At 36.0% G+C, this 20,594-nt stretch overlaps 1 non-coding gene and 1 pseudogene across 1 annotated transcript; one reads left to right on the top strand and one right to left on the bottom strand.

Annotated features, from left to right (window-relative positions):
* The first annotated feature begins 13,626 nt into the window (after positions 1 to 13,626).
* Positions 13,627 to 13,938, top strand: LOC101423117 (ubiquitin-like protein ATG12 pseudogene; annotated as a pseudogene).
* Positions 13,939 to 19,475: 5,537 nt separating this feature from the next.
* On the bottom strand, positions 19,476 to 19,582 carry LOC111763607 (U6 spliceosomal RNA). Its single transcript, XR_002796447.1, has one exon. It is a non-coding gene; the product is annotated as a U6 spliceosomal RNA (small nuclear RNA).
* Between the last annotated feature and the right edge of the window lie 1,012 nt (positions 19,583 to 20,594).

Raw genomic sequence — 20,594 nt, 5'->3', positions numbered from 1 at the left:
TGCTGATGCTAAATACCAGAAATCTGTTGGCTTTTATTTTTATTTTTTATTTTTTATTTTTAATTTTTAAATTTTTATTTATTCCCCCCCACCCCACCCACCCCAGTTGTCTGTTCTCTGTGTTCATTTGCTGCATCATGTTCTTTTGTCAATTTCTGCTGCTGTCAGCGGCATGGGAATCAGTGTTTCTTTTTGTTGCGTCATCTTGCTGCATCAGCTCTCCGTGTGTGCGGCACCATTCTTGGGCAGGCTGCACTTTCTTTCGCACTGGGTGGCTCTCCTTACAGGGGGCACTCCTTGCACATGGGGCTCCCCTACGCGGGGGACACCCCTGCGTGGCACAGCACTCCTTGCACGCATCAGCGCTATGTGTGGGCCCGGGGTTTGAACCGTGGACCTCCCATGTGGTAGACAGACGCCCTATCCATTGGGCCAAGTCCGCTTCCACTGTTGGCTTTTATAAAGGATATTTATTTGGGATAGAAGCCCAAAGTTACCAGGCTATAAAGCAAAAGTTACTTTCCTCACCAAAGTCTATTGCCATGTGTTGGAGCAAGATGACTGCCAAAGTCTGCAAAGGTTCAGGCTTCCTGGGTTCCTCTCTTCCCTCATTTTTATCCGGGTTCAGCTGTTCTGCTCTCTCCCATGTGTTTAATTCCCGGGCTTGAGCTCAAAACTCCAACTTCCCTTCTCTGTGGTGTGTTTTTTCTGTGAGTCCTTCCCCACCAAGGGAGCGAAGTGGGCAGGGACTCAACATCCTATGACATGGTCCAATCAAAGCCCCAATCATTATTTAATCAATAAAAGTGAAACCTCTGAATCCAAAATAGTCTAATATGCCTGGAGGAACAGACCAGTTTACAAACATAATCCAGTACCTATTTTTGGAATTCATAAATAATGCCAAACTGCTACAACATAGGACCCAAAAGGAAAGAAGGATATGAATTATTAGAGACTTAGGCAAGGAAAAGGTTTTTGAGGTGAGATGCTTTTTGAAGAACATCTTACCAGGAGTTGCAGTAAGTGTTAATAAATAAGGTAAAATTGTCTTTTAGAGAAGAACTAGAGCTTGAGCGTAAGAGGTATTTTTTCATTTCCTCCCTGACACGCATTTCTCTTTTCTGCTGCCCCCCAAGTATTCTGTTTCCTTTAGTGGGTTCACTTCTCTCCCATTCTCAGCTTTGAGTTGGGGTGGGATTAACTTCACCCAAAATGCTTAAGGCTCTAAGTTTATACACCCTTCTGTCCTCAATGATTAAAGTGTTTGGGCAAATAACCAATTAGAGACAGTGAGATGTGAAAATGTGTTTGCTATGACCATGGGAAATGAGCAGCACCTCTTCGTTTTATAAGTGAGGACTACAACTTCCACCGCCATTTTCCTAGCATAAGAGAAGAGTCCTTGTACTGGAGAGACAGCTAGGTGGAGTCTGAGGATCAAGGGGGCACCTCAGAAGCTGGGAGGAGGAACAAGGGAAAAAACTTGTTGGAGATATGGTGTGAGCTAGATCAAGCATCAAGCCTTGCCAAAAGATGTCCCTCCTCTTTTTACATAAAACAATACACTTCTCTCTGTTTAAATCACTCCAAGTTTATAAAAAAAAATATTTCACAACATAAAGAGCCTTAATGTGAGCACTGGTAGTGTGATTGAAGATGGAGGCAGAAGTCTGAAAATCAAAGGTATGGCAGATTTAACTGAAGTCAAAGCAAGATCTGTTTATCAAGGGTGTAGAAAAAGAGCCTAGGGACCCCAAGATTAAGCTATGTATAATGTCTACTCTTAGGAAGTAGGAAGTATAAGAGGAGCCATTAACAACAGAGTTAGGGTGTTAGAAGAAACTTGGTTCAATGTAATAAAAGCAAAGAAGGGATGAAAATTTAGAGAAGAGTTGAATGTCAGTGCCATGTGTTCAGTTTTTGAGCTCTTCATCAGAGAATCTATGAAGCTTCTGGAGTCTACAGAATTGGAATCTATTGTCATCCCTCCAAATGAGATACGTCCTCTGGCCATTGACCCTGCACTTTATATTGAGTTTTTGGACCAGCCCAAGCACCATAGGTCTTCAGAATCTCCCATTCCAGCCCGACTGATTCAAAATTTGCATTCTAATGAGATCCCCAGATGAAGTAATGTAGAAACTAAATTTGCTCTGTTTCTTACCACTATATACATTGGACAATGCTAAAAGTGATAACATCCTTCCTTCCCCAAACAATATCCTTGAAGTACAGGATGATCCAATAATGTTCACTTCTCTCTTTTTCCTTAACCAGCCACCTCCCAAACATCAATTCCCTTACTTTGAAGAGCTGACTTCCATTTACTAACTCTTTATCCTAACAAAATTCCCCACTCTTCCTTGAACATATTGATTTCCCTGCAGCCTCTTAATTAGTCTTCTGTTTGTTTTTTCACATCTTATTTTCCTTAGGACTAGAGGGTTGATTTTTCTTTCTGTCCTTTGCACTTCCAGGCCGTTACTCTTCTGTTATCTAAAAATTCTTCTATTTTGCAGCTTCTTCTAATCAGCTACACCACCCCTCTGTTCATTTTAAGTTGCTGTCTTTCAGGTGGCCTGCCAATATCCCAAATTTCAGTGTTCATGGGGCAACCTATCCAACTCAAGTCCACTTAATTTCTTGACTTCCTTATCTGCCATGACCTCCCCAACTCCCCTTTTGCTACAGTCCTACCCTAAGCCCATTATCACCCATAACTTCCCTGTGTGAAATATCCAAATCTGGCCATCCAATTCTCTGTTCATTTCCTGTTCAATTATTCCTGCTCTGCATTTTCATCTCATCTAGACTCCCAACATACCAACTGATCTTTCTCTATGCCTGTTCTTTAGTCCTTCTATCACTTTTCTCCCTATTTGGCATGAATTCCATGGTCAATATTCCTCTATGAAGACATGCTACCTGCTTGGAGTGTTGTGGAGAGTAGGACCCGAGTCGGGATCATTACATGGCAGGCTTCTTCCTATCATTCAAGTTTCAGTTCAAATGTCACATAGCAGAGATTTTCAACATTTGTTTTAGAAGTCAAAAACTAAGGCAACTTTGACTTCTTTGACTCAATTATTTCTTGTTTTCCCTACTATCACTTTGACTACTTCTCCTTGATATTCTTTGTGACTCCATTCTTCCTTGCATAGTCATTAATCGTTGATTTTTCTCAAGGGTGGATTCCTTTAGAATCCAGATAGTACAGATATCTAGAGAATCTGATATCTCTAGCTGAACATTATTTTCTGTATACCATGTTAGCATACTTAATTACTTGACATGTCTTCTTGCATATCTCAAAGTGATAGCAACTCCCTTGTAAAAAATGAACTTATCTTTTCCCGTGAATCAGATTCTCTTTCAATATTCCCTAGTTTAATGGATAACACAAACTTCTAATTGGTTATACAACTTAGGAGTCATTTTGATCCCTCCTGTGCCTTCCAATCTGCATATTAAAAAATCGAAATATCATCCACTTACACAATGAAATATCTTGATCTCAGGATCACTACCAGCTTCGGTAAATGAACACTTTTTGAATTATGTCAGTAATGATGATCCACTCTCATTTGCCGGATAATTTCCTTTTCAGTTTCATTTGCAGCCATGAATGGACATCTGGAAGATGTGACACAAAGGAAATTTGTTGGAGATGTCTGGATATTTTCTGAATAAATTGATAGAAATTTCTAAAGAGAAAACATTTACCCTATCCCTTCTTGCTTGGTATCCTGGTATGAGGAAATAATGCTTATCCTCTACGCACCAGCACTTCTGTTAAAATATTGCAAGTTGCCTCTTAGTAGCAGAACCTACCTAGGCCCAAGTGGACAATAGAGTCTGAGTAATAGAGCTTATAAAGAAGGGAATGGAGTTGACACCAAATAAGCAAATGATCTGCACTCTTTCCCACTACTATTTAAACTCTGTGAAAGCAAGCACCAGGTATAGTTTTGCTCCTCATACCATAGCACCTTATAGAAATTCTTGTTATACAACAGGTACCTAATAAATATTTGTTAAAAGTTGAAAGAGAAACAAATATCACTAGATTTGTTAAGATAGGAAAGCAATGGAAAATGTAAGAATGCTGTCAATAAAAATTATTTGGGGAAAGTCATTTCACAGGGTCCTAAAGATTTTGTGAGTCAGAAGCAAACATTTTTATGGGTTTACATGGCTCATTAGGGAAATCTGACAGTGAAAGGAAAAAATGAAAAGATAGGATTACATTATCAATCTTTTTTAGATAATTTAATTTAAAATTATGCTACTTATATAGTCTCACATTTTACATATATTAGTTTTTACAATTAAAGCAAAATCTCCTTCATGGTAGAAACATCTACTATATTTCTTAGTATTTGCCTTAATGTGGACTCCTAGTCAATTTTCAACATATGCCCTTTGAAGTTAAAGGATCTAGATACCCCTTAAGAAGGAAAATTGATTCCTTGACTTGTCTCCTTGGCCAGTCATTTAATGATACTCTCATTGCCTTTCATATAAGCACTGCAATGTAATCTAAACCAAAGTTTAGTGTTCAGAAGTATGACAAGATGTCAGTTGTTTAGTTAAAGAGGAGGAAAACTAATAATCAACAACCAAAATAGAAATTCGGTTTTAGGTATATTGTTTCACCTGATGAGAAATAGGGCTTAATATTTTCTACTAGATAAATCTCACAAGATCATTTCTTCTGTTGGATTTTGCTACAAGAAAGTAAACTGCATCATGGAATTTCAAAACAACAGTGTCAAGAATATAGCAAAGGCTGTTTATTGTATGTCAACAGATTTTAAATGAGTGCCAATTCTGTTCTCTGCAGGAGATATTCACCAGTGAATGAGTCTCTGTCCTCATGGGGATTTTTAAACTTTTCCTCCTTAGGGCAAAATGGGTATTGGCAATTATTTTGAGAAGTAGGGAGAATTGTTATTATGAAGATTATATTTAAATCATCTGCCTCAGTAATGCCATTCTAAAATCACCATCCTCTTTCCCTCTCTTCATCTCTGCTCTTTCGTTGTTCCCTTTGAAGAATATGAGGAGGAAGGGGAAAGATGAAGGTTGGTGGGGTAAAGAAAAGAGAAAACAAAGTAAACATGGTCATTGTCCCCATAGGCTGAATGTATATAAAATTAGCACCGTTGCATTCAACCAAATGAGATCTTTTTTTTTCTTTTCATTTTTAAAAAAAAATATTACATTAAAAAAATATGAGGTCCCCACTGCCCCCACCTCACCACTCCCCCCACAGCAACACTCTCCCCCATCATCATGACACATCCATTGCATTTGGTGAGTACATCTCTGGGCATCGCTGCATCTCATGGTCAATGGTCCACATCATAGCCCACACTCTCCCACGTTTCATCCAGTGTGCCATGGGAGGATCTACAATGTCCAGTAATTGTCCCTACAGCACCACCCAGGACAACTCCAAGTCCCGAAAATGCCTCCACATCTCATCTCTTCCTCCCATTCTCTGCACCTGGCAGCCACCATGGCCACTTTTTCCACACCAATGCCACATTTTCTTGATTACTAACCACAATAGTTCATGAATAGAATATCAGTAAGTCCACTCTAATCCTTACTGTATTCCTCCTTCCTGTGGACCTTAGATTGATTGTGTCCATTCCACATCTATGTCAAGAGGGGGCTTAGATTCCACATGGATACTGGATGCATTCCTCCTGCTTTCAGTTGTAGACACTCGTGGCTCCATGGTGTGGTGGTTGACATTCTTCAACTCCATGTTAGCTGAGTGGGGTAAGTCCAATAAACCAGAGTGTAGGAGCTGAAGTCTATTGAGGCTCAGGGCCTGGCTATCATATTGTCAGTCCAGGGATTCAGATCCCCTAGATATATCTTAAACCCCAGTATCAACAATACCAAATGAGATCTTGGGGAGAGAAAGCTTACAGAAAACACCTGTATTTTCTTTCAGAGACATTCTCTCCTCATGCAGCCACAGTTCTCAGATGGTCATTTGAATTCTGTCATTTTGGTGATTTTTTCCCTCTCAATCTGTGGGAAATGCAAGCATCATCCACCTATGATGGCCTTGAAATGAGTCACAAATCCCTGCGTTTTTTGACTAGAAGTTCCAGCATGTCATGGAGCGCATACTACCAGGTACCGGTGGGTATACTGTGTCTAAGCTATTGATTCATCATGGCTTGGAAACAAAGAGAAAAATAAAGTCAATCTAATGAGCTGTTCATAAAACTACATTTATTAAATGTCGATAAGTATCCTTAATTCTTATATTATGTCCTAACTGTACTTTGCTGTTACAATATCTTTTACTTTTTTAAATTTTATTTTTTCATTTTTAAAAAAATATTACATTAAAAAAATATGAGGTCCCCATTCACCCCCACCGCCCCCACCCCACCACTCCCCCCACAGCAACACTCCCCCCCATCATCATGACACATCCATTGCAATCTTTTACTTTAAGAAATGATAGTTTAAAATGGAAGTTACTTAAAAAAATTGTCCTTAATAGACAAAATAAAAAGTTGGCAACTCTAAGCATCTGTGCCTCTCATACACACACACACACACACACACACACGTTTAATTTCCTAAGCTGCTGAAAGTAGATACCATAAAATGGGCTGGCTTTAGCAGTGGGAATTTATTAGCTTACAAGCTTGCAGTTTTGAGACATCCAAATCAAGGCATCATCAAAGTTATAATTTCTTCCCCCAAGCCAGCCACAGTAATCTTTGGGTCCTCTGCCACAAGGCAAGGCACTTGGCAGTGTCTCCTGGTCTTCCTTCTTTCTTAGATTTTGTTGCTTCCAACCTCTTGGCTCTGTGACTTTCTCTCTCTTTACCTGAAGTGAATTATCTTATAAAGAGCTCTAGTAAGAGGATTGAGACCTACCTTGGGCCATCCTTAACTGAAGTAACCTCATCAAAAAGTCCTGCTTATAAAATAGGTTTACACTGACATGAATGGATTAGCTTTAAGAATATGATTTTCTGGAGGTACATACAGTTTAAAACCACCAGAGTAGGTATTTGAAATCTAGAAGGTTGTTGCAGGGGCCACACGGTGTAGAGAGCCATTTCCTTAAATGGAGATCTCTTTTTTTTCTGTGTTGTCTAAAACCATCTCAACTGTAAGAGTGTTAATCAGATAACAAATATGTGGAGATAGTGACAAAGTAGAACCTCTCAGAGGAGAATTGTGGAAGGCATTCCTGAGATGTTGGGCAGTAGGCATTTCAGATGACAAGAAAATGTCCTGAATGTCATATTTCATAAACCTAAGCAGTATTTAGAAAGCTTATGTATAACTAAAGTTGTAGCAATACTGTGGTTAGGACTGTCAATTGTGTAGTTGCAAACATAGCATCTATGCAAACATAGATCTAATTTTAAGAATGCCAACATATGTTAATAACAGATCAGCAAATGTACAACTCTGGGACAAGGAAGGAGTTCTACAGTATCTTCCTTAAAACTTTAAGTGCAGTTTCTTCCCTTGGTAATAACTGATTGGAAGCTAATATTAAAACATCTGAGATGTTTCAGAAGGCACTTTAGGACTGCAGAATGGCTTGATGTCATCATTATGAACATTTATTATCATGGTAGAAATCTGGCCTAGCTGTGAAACACCATCCTTTACAACACCGAATTTGGACAAGTGATTTATTACAATAGATTCCGAGAACATTATAGCTAGAAAAGAGTTGGAGAACTTACAATGCATTGTCCTAATTTTACGGATAAGAAAATTCCTATAGTCACAGGGCTAGGAAATGACAGTCCTGGGACTTGACTTTATATCTTTTGTCTCTAATATATTATTTTCATTATATGATGCTAATTCTAATATTTCCCACAGTAAATATGCAATGGCAAAACAACATATTTGTCAAGTTCAATTTTTTAAAAATTTTTATTTGTCTTTTTTTAATGTTACATTAAAAAAGTATGAGGTCCCCATATACCCCCCCACCCCCTCACCCCACTCCTCCCCCCACTAACAACAACCTCCATCATCATGAGACATTCATTGCATTTGGTGAATACATCTCTGAGCACTGCTGTACCTCATGGTCAATGGTCCACACCATAGCCCACACTCTCCCACAGTCCACCAAGTGGGCCATGGGAGGACATACAAAGTCCGGTAACTGTCCCTGCAGCACCACCCAGGACAACTCCAACCCCCGAAAATGCCCCCACATCACATCTCTTCCTCCCACTCCCTACCCCCAGCAGCCACCATGGCCACTTTCTCCACACCAATGCCGCATTTTCTTCGATTACTAATCACAATAGTTCATGAATAGAATATCAGTAAGTCCAAGTTCAATTTTTATGGTAAATGTTCTAGAAATTACCAGTAAATTTAGATTGCCTTAGATGTATAAACAGAGGCATCATATAACCTTCCTTTTAGGACATCATGCAGCTTTCTCAGTTCATTTAGTCAATAGAAACTTATTAAGGACTTTAGTATGTTTCTGTTTACTGCCAAGAAGACAAAGAGTAAATCAAGGAACTCACAGTACATAATGGATTCAATACAAAAAAAATTATTATTTCAAACATTGGTTTCAAAATAGAATTTTAATTTAGTCTTCATTTGTTCAATAATCAATTAATTCTTTCAAATATTTTCTAAGAACACAGTGCTCTAAGTGTGGTTCAAGGCATCATTTTAGGTACTGGGTATACAACAATGAACAAAATATAGAAAGTTTCTTACCCTCCTATGGCTTATATACCAATTGGGGAGACAGATAATATATGCATTAATTGTTAAGAAATTTAGAAAGTGGTGTGTTATGGAAAACCATGTAATATGATAAGGAGAGTGGTATGGAAGTTCTGGGAGGTGCTATTTTAGATTGGATGGTCACAGTCAGTAACAATGAGGCAGTGATATTTGAGTGAAAATTTGAAGGAAGGGAGGGTCTGTGTAATGATCTTTTCAGCCATAGGAACACACAGCACAAGGCTCTGAGATGGGAGTATACTTGTAAAATTCAGGAAATAGCAAATAAGCTAGTGTGGCTAGCTAATAGCAAGTAAGAAGGAGATTGGTCAGAAATGAAAGCCAAGAGGTTGTAGAGTAAAACTATTGAAAGTTAATGGTAAAGAGAAAGATCTTGAAAGCATCCAGAGGTGGAGAGAAAAGTAAGTTATATACAGTGGATTAAAAAATAAGGATAACAGATAAAGATACAACATAACTGAGAAGATAGTGGAACAATACCTTTAAAGTTATGAAGGGGGAAAAACCTTGCCAACCTAGAGTTCTATACCAGCAAAATTATCTTCCAAAGTGGAAGTAAAATAATGATATTTCCAGATAAACAGAAGATGATAGAATCCATCACCAGTAAAATAGTTTTGTTGTAGACCTTAAAGCAACCAATTACACACAAAAAGAGTTATAGTAAGCCAACAAAAAAGATAAAATGGAATCATAAAAAATACTCCAAAAAGAAAGCAGAAAAATAAAATAAGTGTAAAAAAATTAGAATTATAGCAGATTTAAACCTAAATATATCTATAACATTAAATCACATGATCTAAAAACCTTAATTAAAAGACAGAGTTTTTCACACTGACTAAAAAACACAAGACCCAACTATACGCATTCTATAAGAAACCTACTTCAAGTACGAAGACACAGTTATGTTAGAAGGAAAGAGGTGGAAAAAATACCATGTTAATATTGATCAGAAGAAAACTGGGATATTAATATTAGACAAAGTCTACTTCAGGAAAAAGAATATTACTGGAGATAAAGAAGTTTATTTCATAATGATAAATGCCAATTCATCAAATAACATAGCAATCCTAAATGTATATGCGCTAATATCAGACCTTCAAAATATATAATGTAAAAACTGATATAACTTTAAGAATTAGAAAAAGTTTAAATTACAGTAAAAAATTTTCAAAAATTCCTCTCTATAATTGCTTTTAAAATGTAGACAGAAAATCAGAAGAATATAGAGGAGTTGACCATCTAACCAACTTGATCTAATTGTCTCTTATCCCTTAAACAGCAGCAGAATATACATTCTATCATATCATTTACTGAGGTAGGCTCTATTCTGAGTTATAAGAACATCTCTATAATTTAAAAGTAATTCAAGTCAAACGAAGAGTGTTCTCTGGCCAGTAGTCAATTAAATTAGAAATTAACCACAAAAAGATATTGGAAAAATCCCTAAATATTTGGCACTGAATAACTCACTCTTAAAATAATCTGTGACTTAGAAAACAAAAGGGAAATTAAAAAGTGTTTTGAACCAAATAAAAATGAACATACAAAATTTCAAAATATGTGGGAGATCTCTAAAGCAGTGCTTATAAGGGAATATGTAGTTTTCAGTACAGATATTTGGAAACGTTCTTAAATAAATGATCCCATATTCCACCTTAAGGAACTAGGAGAAAAAAAAAAAGAGAGAGGAAATTTAACCCCAAACAAGCAGAAGGATGGAAATAAAAAGTTTTGATTAGCGATCAATTAAAAACAGCAAGAGAAAAAAAAATAGAGAATATCAAGGTAATCTAAAATTGATCATTGAAAAGAATAAAAACAATATCAACAACTGATAAAACTCAAGTCAGACTGGATTGGAAAAAAAGGAGACACAAATTACCAATATTAGGAATGAGCTAAATGACATTACTGCATATTACATAGATATTGGAGAGGATAATAAAAGAATATTATGAAAAACTATGCCAACAATTTTACAACTTAGATGACATGGACAAATTCCATGAAAGACAAACTACTAAAGTTCACTCATGAAGAAATAGATAACTTGAATAGCCTTATAATTATCAAATAAATTAAATTATAAATAAAAACTTATCTCACAAAGAAATCTCTAGGCCCATATAGTTTCACTGTTAAATTTTATCAGATTTATAAGGAAGAAAAAATGCTTACAGAAAGTAGGAGAGAAAGTTTTTCAACTCATTCTATGAAGCGAGCATTACTCTAATACACAAACTAGGCAAAGAAAACTAAAGCGCAATATCGCTCATGTATATAGATGAAATATTCTTAACATTATTTTAGTGAATTGAAATCTAACAATACATTAAAAGGATAACACATCATAACCAAATGGAGTTTGGTCCAGGAATGCAAGGTTTGTTTAACATTTGGGAACCACTCAATGTAATTTACCCTAGTAACAAAGTAACAGAGAATCAAGTTTATGAGAACCTCAAAGGTGTAGGGAAATCATTTTTTAAAAATCCAGTATCATTCCTAATTAAAATCCTCTTAAAACTAAAAACAGAATGGAACTTCCTCAACTTGATAAAGGTAATCAATGATAAAGCCACAGCTGACATACTCAGTGGTCAAAGACTGAATGCTTTCCCCCTAAAATCAGGAACAAGGATTTTCACTCTCAGCACTTCTATTTAACATCATCCAGAAGGTTCTAACCCACGCAACAAAGGAAGAAAAAGCCATGAAAGGCATTCAGATGGCATTGGAATAAGCAAAACTATTTTTATATGTAGACAGAATGATAATCTGTATAGAAATTCTATTGAATTGGGGAAAAAAAGCCCTAGTAGAATTAATATGTGAGTTAGAAAGTTTATAAGATTCAAAACTCACATATAAAGTTTAACTGCATTTCATGCTACTGTCAAAGACCACATGGAACACATGATAAACACATTGAGTTTATTATTCACTGCAGCTAGGGAGAACACAATCCATGGGGAATCTTGGGCCATCTCAAAAACTTGTGTTAAAAGGACTTATCGGACTTTGACTTTAAGCGGGTGATTTGGGGAAGGATTCAAGGAGGCAGGGGTTTGCTCTGGATTGGGTGCTGTCAGGAAGTGGGAACAATTCAATGACTGGATATCATAATAAATTTTAGCTACATGGAGGGCAGACAGACTAGAACTTTCATTGATAAAGAAGTAGCAGTCTCTCATAGGAGGATATTGGGTAGTTGGCCATTTGCCATGACCGTTTTTCCTTAGACAAAATTAAGAAGTGGTCCAGTTTTGTCTCACATCAGCATGGTTGCAGAGTGATCTTGTTGCTGGTCTGTGAGATGATGTCCAACAGGAGAAGAGCATGGTATAGTTGTGAGCACTAGCACTAGGACTGAAAACTTCATAGCCTCACTGTGTGTTAGACTGGTTCCGGGATGCCAAGGATTGCTCTTTTCTTTCTCATATCTCTCCTGTTAAGAGGTGGGGATTGGGATAATCTGGGGGGTGGGGGTGGGGGGGCTCTCTCACAGGCTCCTTCTCCCTTCATCCAACATAATAATTTCAATTTTAGATACTTTATATATTGAGCTTCTTCATAAAATTTCTTCTACTACTTAAAGAAAGCAAACAACTCAGAAGCCATTATGGATGTGTGTATCTTCTTTAGTAGTGTATCAAGAACTAAGGCAGAGATGTATGATGTGTGGGTTGAATTGCCTTGGATCTGATCTTGCAAAACAGGTGGAACCAGAAAAATAACCAGAGTTCCAGAAACCCAATCCAAGAGTACTCTTTCCACTAAACTTTGTCCAATTGTTTTCTTCTAAATCAGTGGGAGTTTATGTAGCAAATCCAGGGAAAAGGTCATTAGTACAAAAAGGTACAGTAATACTACCTGTAAGTTTCTCATATTAATCACCTAAGTCATAAATCATGGCCAATGCAAAAATAAGAACTTTACTAATTGTAGAAATGCAATGGCAGGAAAAGGGAAAAAATCCCACATGTAATTCATATCTCCATTTTTTCATTTAATTTCTGTTAATGAAGCCTTTCTGGAAGATTCCTTCTAGAAACCATATTTCTCTTTGACCCCTATCATTGCAATGATCCATTTCTGTTTTGCATTAGAAATGTATGTCTATATCTTGTTTTCCACCAACAACTGGTATTTTCCAGTGCAGGAAGTATATCTCATTCCTCCTTATTCCTGAGAGAGTGTTTCACACAAACGAGTACCCAGTGGATAGTTGTCCATTGGAAACAGTTTGGATCACAGCATAAATATTGCCATCATACATGACTTTTCCTTAGAATTCAAATGTATTTCATATTAGCTTTAAAGGCCCAAAGGAACATTCATCCTGAAAGTTCCTTTAATCTCTAATGTATAATAATGTGTTTTTAATTAAAAAAATTTCTAAGTATAAAATATTCATTTCTGCATAATTTAGAGTCAAGTGAAATTGGAAATAGTGAGCACTTTAACAATAAGAGGATAATTAAGTAAATCAGGATATACTCAAAGCACCCATGAAAAATAAAGATGTGGGGGAAAAAAATCTTGTGTGAAAAAAAGGAAAAAAGCTAAATGGCAAGATCAAAATACTGACATATGGTCATTACGATTACAACTCCAGAAAGCAAAGCACAGATTATAGAAACTGGCAATAAGTATTCCTGAACAGGAATTTAATTTTTCTTTGCAAGGGTTGGCAGTATTTCCCTAAGTTTTATTCAATGTTTTTAAAAAATTATTTTGGTACTATCTTTATAGTTCTTTACAAGAAAAATTGTGAGGACATTTTTATTTGCACTTAGTCTACAATATTATCATATGGAACCCCCATGGAACAAGATGATAGAAGACTCGCCATCGTCTCTGCAGTTCCCTACCTCAGCTGCTGTTGGAGGCAAAGCACTTACGGGTTCTCCCAGAAACATCTACTCTGGAGCCCCCTTCTTCTACTGCAGTCTCCAGGAGACAGAGGCTTGCCGGCAACTCCAAAGAAAAAATAGACGTTTTGCTAATGGCTGCGGGAAACACCCCTTCATGAAAACGAGGAAGTGGGTTGTAGAGCGTACCAGAAACATCCAAGGACTCATTGAGGTCTTCAAAAAGTTCCTTCAACTTGTGGCCTCAGAACAGTTGTTTATTTATGTGAATTAGTCCCTTTGCCCCTCCTCAGATGAGGAAGTCAGAATGCTCTGTTTTGACAGTGATGGTGAACCTGTCCTACATTACTGCAAATCTCAGACAAGGGCATGAACCACAGAGAAAAACAATTTGTGAGGTAAGATTTAAGGATGTGCTGTACTCAGCATGTATTGACTATGATCTGTGTTTATGCAGAAGAAACACCCAGAGATATAGAGTAAACTCACAAAAAATGTAACCTGCATGAATACACAAATCATTACTACCCATAATCCAGATCTGCCTCTAAAATATCAAAAAAGAGACTGTATAAAGTTTCTCAAAATGAAATTGTTTACTTGTGGAATTAGCACTTGTCTTAGTCAGCCAAAGGGGAGCTGAGGCAAAATACCAGAAACCTGTTGACTTTTATAAAGGGTATTTATTTGGGGGTAAAGCTTACAGTTAGAAGGTCCTAAAGAGTCCAGCTCAAGGCTGCTTTCTCACCAAAGTCTGTTGCCATGTGTTGAAGTACAGCGGCACCTGGTCTCTCCTTCCTTCTTCCTGGTAAGTCTCCGTGGGCCCCGCTTCTTCAGCTCTCAGCTGTGGGCTGCCATAGGGCTTGTGTTTCAGGGCTTTCCACATCAGTCTGGCATAGGGCTCCTTTCTTTCCAGGCCTTATCAGCTGCTCAGCTGTTCTGTTCTCTTCATTGTGAATTATCAGGCAAATGGCTAATTTCTCTTCCTGGGGCTTTAGCTGTTTGAGTCGTCTCCTTTCTGTCACTTGGCAGGACTGAAGTGACCACGTTCTCTCCTGTTCCGTGTGTCATCTTGAGTGAGTGTCCCTTTATATGAGCCCACAAAGGGGGCAGGGACTCAACCAAGTTACACCCTACTGTCGTGGTCAAATCAAAGTCCTAAATTAACATAATTTAATCAAAGACAACTCATCTGAATCTAATACAATCAAAGAGTACCACACCCAGAGGAACAGATAAATTTACAAACATAATCTCCCTTTTTGGGATTAATAATCTCAAACTGCCACAGCACGCCACTGATTTTTTTCCCTGTAAAAGTTCATTTACTAAAGTGTCCTTTTTTCTCCTTATTCTGGGAAATTCAGTTTGTCTGGGGTGTGGATATGCTTTTTATTATACATCTATATCGAAATCAATATCATCTATATCTAATCTAGCACTCGTGGTAGCTTCTTGTAAAATAGTGACCTGAAGCTGTATTTCTTACATTGACCAGAGGAGGGCAGCCTAGCTGGCAGAAGGGTTAGTAATTTGGTTTAACTTCTTTGCCAGGTGATAATGGGGAAAAAGCTGTTCCTGCCCAATTCTAAAAAGCACCTAGCCAGGAGAGCACGCATATTTAAAAATGGAAGACTGCACTAGAGAATATGCATAGTTTTAAAACGAATCATTTCATTGGGAAACAAAGAATTTGACAAATTCTAGACACAGAATCATCGTGTCTTTTCAGCCCTTTCATTTCATGATTCTTGAATCTGAATGGTAGAACTAAGGTGTTTTTCTCTTATTTATGTAACGTCAAAAGCACTTGGTGGGTAATCCTGGCAATATCTTAGTGCGTTTCACATGTATTTTCCAACTAGAAAGTCCTCAAAACTGAAAAAACAGCCTTAGGTGTTATGTGTATTTCGTGTAATGACTAAGAGCTAACCATTTTTCTGATGCAGTTAGATAGGTAATCATTTGAAGTTAGACTTCACTTTTTAGTCATTCTGTATTATGTTTGTAATGCATCATTAAAAAAGAAAATTCAATAAACCGAATGGAATATCCAAACAGGTGTTTATAAGTTGTGTTCTAGGAGTGAAAATATCTACTTTCAAAGATAATGATGGGGAACAATAAGATATTTTTCAAATATATCAACTACATTTATATCCCTTAAATCCCTGAATATGTTTTGTGTGTGTGTTTATTTATTTATTTATTTTTAAATTATCTTTTTAAAAAGTTAATGGATCACACAAAACATTACATTAAAAAAATAAGAGATTCCCATATACCCCTCTCCCCACCCCCCACCACCATCATTTTTAAAAATTGTCTTTTCTTTGAAGATACATTGAATACATTTTATGGTTAGTGATTTGCCAAACAGTAACATTATGGGAATCTATGGAACATTCAGTTTACAGTGTTGAAATCATTGTTCAATTCTCATTTTCTGCCCCAAAAGGGGATTTTTTTAGCCCAATTATACCAATGTCTTTGTGTAACAAATTAATAGAGCTAATAATTATCACTGGAAAAATACAGGTTGAAATGTTCAAATTTATCTTATACAACTAGGTATGAAATTCTGGAAAGCAAGAATTATGCTGGAGTCAAATAAGTTGGATGTAGAAAATATCTCTTCTCTAACTTTGTCCATCTAAGGTAACTAAATAGGGTTCATATATTTATATACATATAAACCTAATAAATCACGAAAATGAGTGGAATTAATCTACTATGCTTGCCTCTGAGGTTTTAGTTGATAGAATATTTACTACTTCAACAATAAAAATACTTGAGACTCATGGGACCAGATGCGGCTCAAGCATTGAGTGGCTGCTTCCCACATGGGAGGTCTTGGGTTCAGTTACCAGTGCCTCCTAAAAACAACCAAAGGAAAAAAACCCAAACAAACAATGAGCAAATAAATGAAAAACCAACTCAAGGAAGACGATATGGCTCAGTGGTTGAGCGCCAGCTTCCCATAGACCAGGTCCTGGATTCCATCTGCTGGCCTGGTACCTCAAAAAAATATATAGCAACAACAAAAAAACACTTTAGTTTTAGGTTTGCAACAGTTATTTAATTGTTATTTTGAAACAAATAACTTAGTTTATTAAACTAAGGTTAGCTAAATATGTATACTTTTTTGTTTTCCTCCCTGATAACCCTGAAGAATATATATAGAATTTTGCAGTTTTTAAACTGTATTTACATTATTATCTCTTCATACTTATCCAAAGAATAAAAGCTAATCATTATCTCCAGGTTTAAAAATTGTCCTATGATAGTTTTTAAAAATAAAATTTAAGTAATCTATGGTTTAAATCTTTTTCTTAGAACTTCTGTTTAAAATGTATACCCATCAATTAATTTTTTTTGGTGGTTATTTTAAAAAATAGACTTTAATTTTTAGAGCTGTTTCAGATTTACCAAAAGCTTTTACAGGAAGCACAGAGAGTTGCCATTTGCCCCCTCCTCCCTTCTTTTCACTTCAACAGTTTCTCTGCTTTTACTAGCATGTTACATTGATATGGTTCATTTGTTAACGATGGATGAACAAAAAATATGAAAAGTTTAAAAATTTATTCTTTTAAGAGTAAACCAAGGCCTAAACATCTAAAAAAAAAGAGATCTCTAATGATTTTACCTCACAAAAGAGATGGAGACTCCGATTCCCCTTGTTTCCTAAACTAAAATTGAAATATGTTTCTAAAAGATAACAATTGCTTATTCATTTGTGCAACTTCATTGTAAGCCAGCAGGTGTCAGGCTCATACTACTTTATGTAGTACTACAAATGCGCATCAGGCAAGTAGTTGAGGTTTTGTCACTTTGACGTATTTGATAAAATAAATTTAATATAAAGGAAAAAAAATCACCCAATACCCAGTATTATTTTAGAGGTGGGGAGAAGGACATTTAAACCATGTGTCTAGATGAGAACTGTTTGTGTACTGATTGTGAAAAGGCAAAGTCAAGAAAATAATTTGTCACTATCCAAAGTTGAGATAGAATTTTTAAAAATTTCATACAGTATGGCTATTTCTACTTCTGAAAATGTATTTTAATTGGATAAAATTCAGACAAAGGTTTTTGCCTATATAAATTCATAAGCTATTGTCAAATGGAAAAGAACAGTATGAGTATATATGTACATATGCTTATGGTGATATACATATATGGACATATCATATGGGTATGGTGATATACATATATGAACATATCATAATTTTAAAAAGTATATGTTAAGGGTTATCAAATTGTTGCCAGTAGTTATTTATGGATGATTTTATTGTGTTTAAATGTTTTACTTCTCTAAACCTTTTATTTCCTAAAATTCCCATGATTACAGAATGCTTTATAACAAAAAATAAATAATAAAATTTCTCTAAATTATTTTTGTTCAAGGTGAACTCCTGATTCATTCTGGTGCTGTGATCTGATAAAATTGTAATGACAATAAGGGATTGAAAGCTTCTAAAAAGGATTGTGGTTTAAAATGGAATAGTGTTAGAATTTGATTCATCCACTCACCTGCCCTGATCTGCATAATGTTTGATGCAGAAGTTATTTCACCTTTGATTATAGTGGCTAAATTTCTTCTTTTGAGATGTACCTTTTTAATATTTTATTTCTGGTTTCACTTTTTCAGCACTAACCTAGTACATTGTACTTAGGTATAACAAATAAGATATTGACTCATTTAACCATTATAACAACTTTAGGAAGTAGATGCTATTTTTATTAAATCAAGTAATGGAAGCACAGAGAGGTAAGATTTGCTCAGCTAATAAGTAGTGGAGCTGGGATTTGAACTCAATCAATGAGATTCCAAGTGATATTTTTAACTCCTCTGCTAAGCCCAGAAATGCCATATGAATGTCTGTTGATATTTTAAAGTGTTGGTTACTTTTCAAATTAGCTGGATAGAAATCACAGTCTGCAAAAATTAGATATAAAAGAAATATGACAATTTTGTTTTTGTCTCTGAAACACTATTTGAGGTCTAGTGGTCTCAGCTATTGGCATGTCATCCTTGTAGGCATGGCAATAGCTCTTCTCTCTCTTTGTCCTAACAGTATAGATTTCTTTCTTCAGGGAGGCAGTCTACAGTTCTAGTTCTACCTGTCCACGCAAAATAGTTATTTAATCACTCCCTGGAGATTTGCTACTTCCTTAGAATTTCACTCCAGAAATTCTGTGTTTTCAGTTTCCACAAACTTGTCTATGTTGTTGGTTCTTTCCCAGGGCTCTCTGAGGGCCAGAGCACCTGTTCTTTGTCTCCCAGAGCCTTTCCTTTTTCTTAACTACCATTTCTTTCTATTGAGGAAATGAGCATGTACAAACTATGTAGGATGGGAAAAGTCAAAAGTAGATGGAAAAAAATACCAGGAAAAGTATTAGTTAATATTTTACTAATATTTTCCAATTCATCATAAGCTATTAAAAAGATAGTTTTAAATATAAAAATTCAAATGTATACCTATTACAATACAAGTTTTCCATCTTACATTTGGTTTATTTTTTCCCCAACCCACTCTATCATTATTTTTTTTGAAAATGAAAATTTTTAATTGCCTTTTTTTAAAGATGCATCTTATTATTTTTTAAAAATGTATTTTTATTACAGAGGTTTTGAACTTACAAAACAATCATGCACATGTGTAAAATTCCCATACAACACCCCTTCACCAACACACCACATCGTGGTGGAATATTTGTTATGGATTGTGAGATAATATCATTAATACCATTTTTTTTGCTCAAATTGTTTTAACTTTGGCCATTTTAAACTCTTTTGACTTATGTACCAAAAAAATGGAACTCTTCATGAATTTGTGCATCATCCTTGCACAGGGGCCCTGCTGATCTTCTCTCTATCATTCCAATTTTAGTATATGTGCTGTGGAAGCAAGCACACAATTAAAAAAAAATCTTATATAACATTAACACAGAGCTTCTCACAAATTCTAAAATGAATGGAAATAATAATTTTATTTGTGTATGGGTGAATAGTGAAGGTGGAGACTAACATTTTCAAATTCCTTTTCTCTCTTTGTTTTCTAAAGATCTGAAAGAGGGAGAGAGGGGGGGGAGAGAGAGAGAGAGAAACAGAGGGACTCATGATTACCATTGAGGACAAAAACATATTTTTCCTGCTACTGCTATTTGCCAGCTCTCCACTGCTTGGAGCCAGTGCTTTATATTTCAGAGGGTCTCCTTATAGAATTTTGTTTAAGTTCTGTATGCTTTTAAAATATTTGCATCTTCTTAGTAGTTTCTCAGTTATGCCGCAATCAGCTCCCATTAGCATGTGGGATGGCAATTTAGCATATAGTTCACTATCTGACTAGAAGGATAAAAAATCTCTCAGGTTCTGTGCCTCCCCATTTGATGCTAAGTTGTATAGGTCAGTACTAAAACTGTTTTAAGAAATTGCCATCTGCATCAGGGTAGGCAATCTGAAGCTTGGACAATAGTTTTCAGTTATTTAAGGAATTGTGTTACAATACTTTGCCTGGAAATCAACATAGCATATACAATGTACAATCAAGGTTTTGTTGTTATTTATTTCTTGTTTATTTCTGTTGTTGTTTGTTTCCTTGTTTGTTATTTTGAAGTGAGCTGGCCAGGTATGGTCAATGCACCCTGGAATGAAATTTTGCCTAAAATATTATCAATAACACTTTGTGAATTTTAAAATTATAATATAATTTGTCCAAATCCTCCTGATGACAAATAATTCTACATGAAAATTAAGTCTTTATAATGGTCAGTAGTATAAAGCAAAACAAAATAAAATAAAACAAGTAAATGAATCTGCTGGTAGTGGGAAGCCAGCAATAGGGAAGGAAAGAAGAAAAAAGAAAAGAGAAAGAAGTGAAATGAACTTTTCAAGAAGGTCCAGCTAACTTGCCAAGCCAATGTTTT

The sequence above is a fragment of the Dasypus novemcinctus genome, chromosome 2 (genome assembly GCF_030445035.2).
Source record: "Dasypus novemcinctus isolate mDasNov1 chromosome 2, mDasNov1.1.hap2, whole genome shotgun sequence".
Lineage (NCBI taxonomy): Eukaryota > Metazoa > Chordata > Mammalia > Cingulata > Dasypodidae > Dasypus > Dasypus novemcinctus.
Note: the sequence above shows the minus strand (reverse complement) of the source record. Positions and strands in the feature narration are given on the sequence as shown.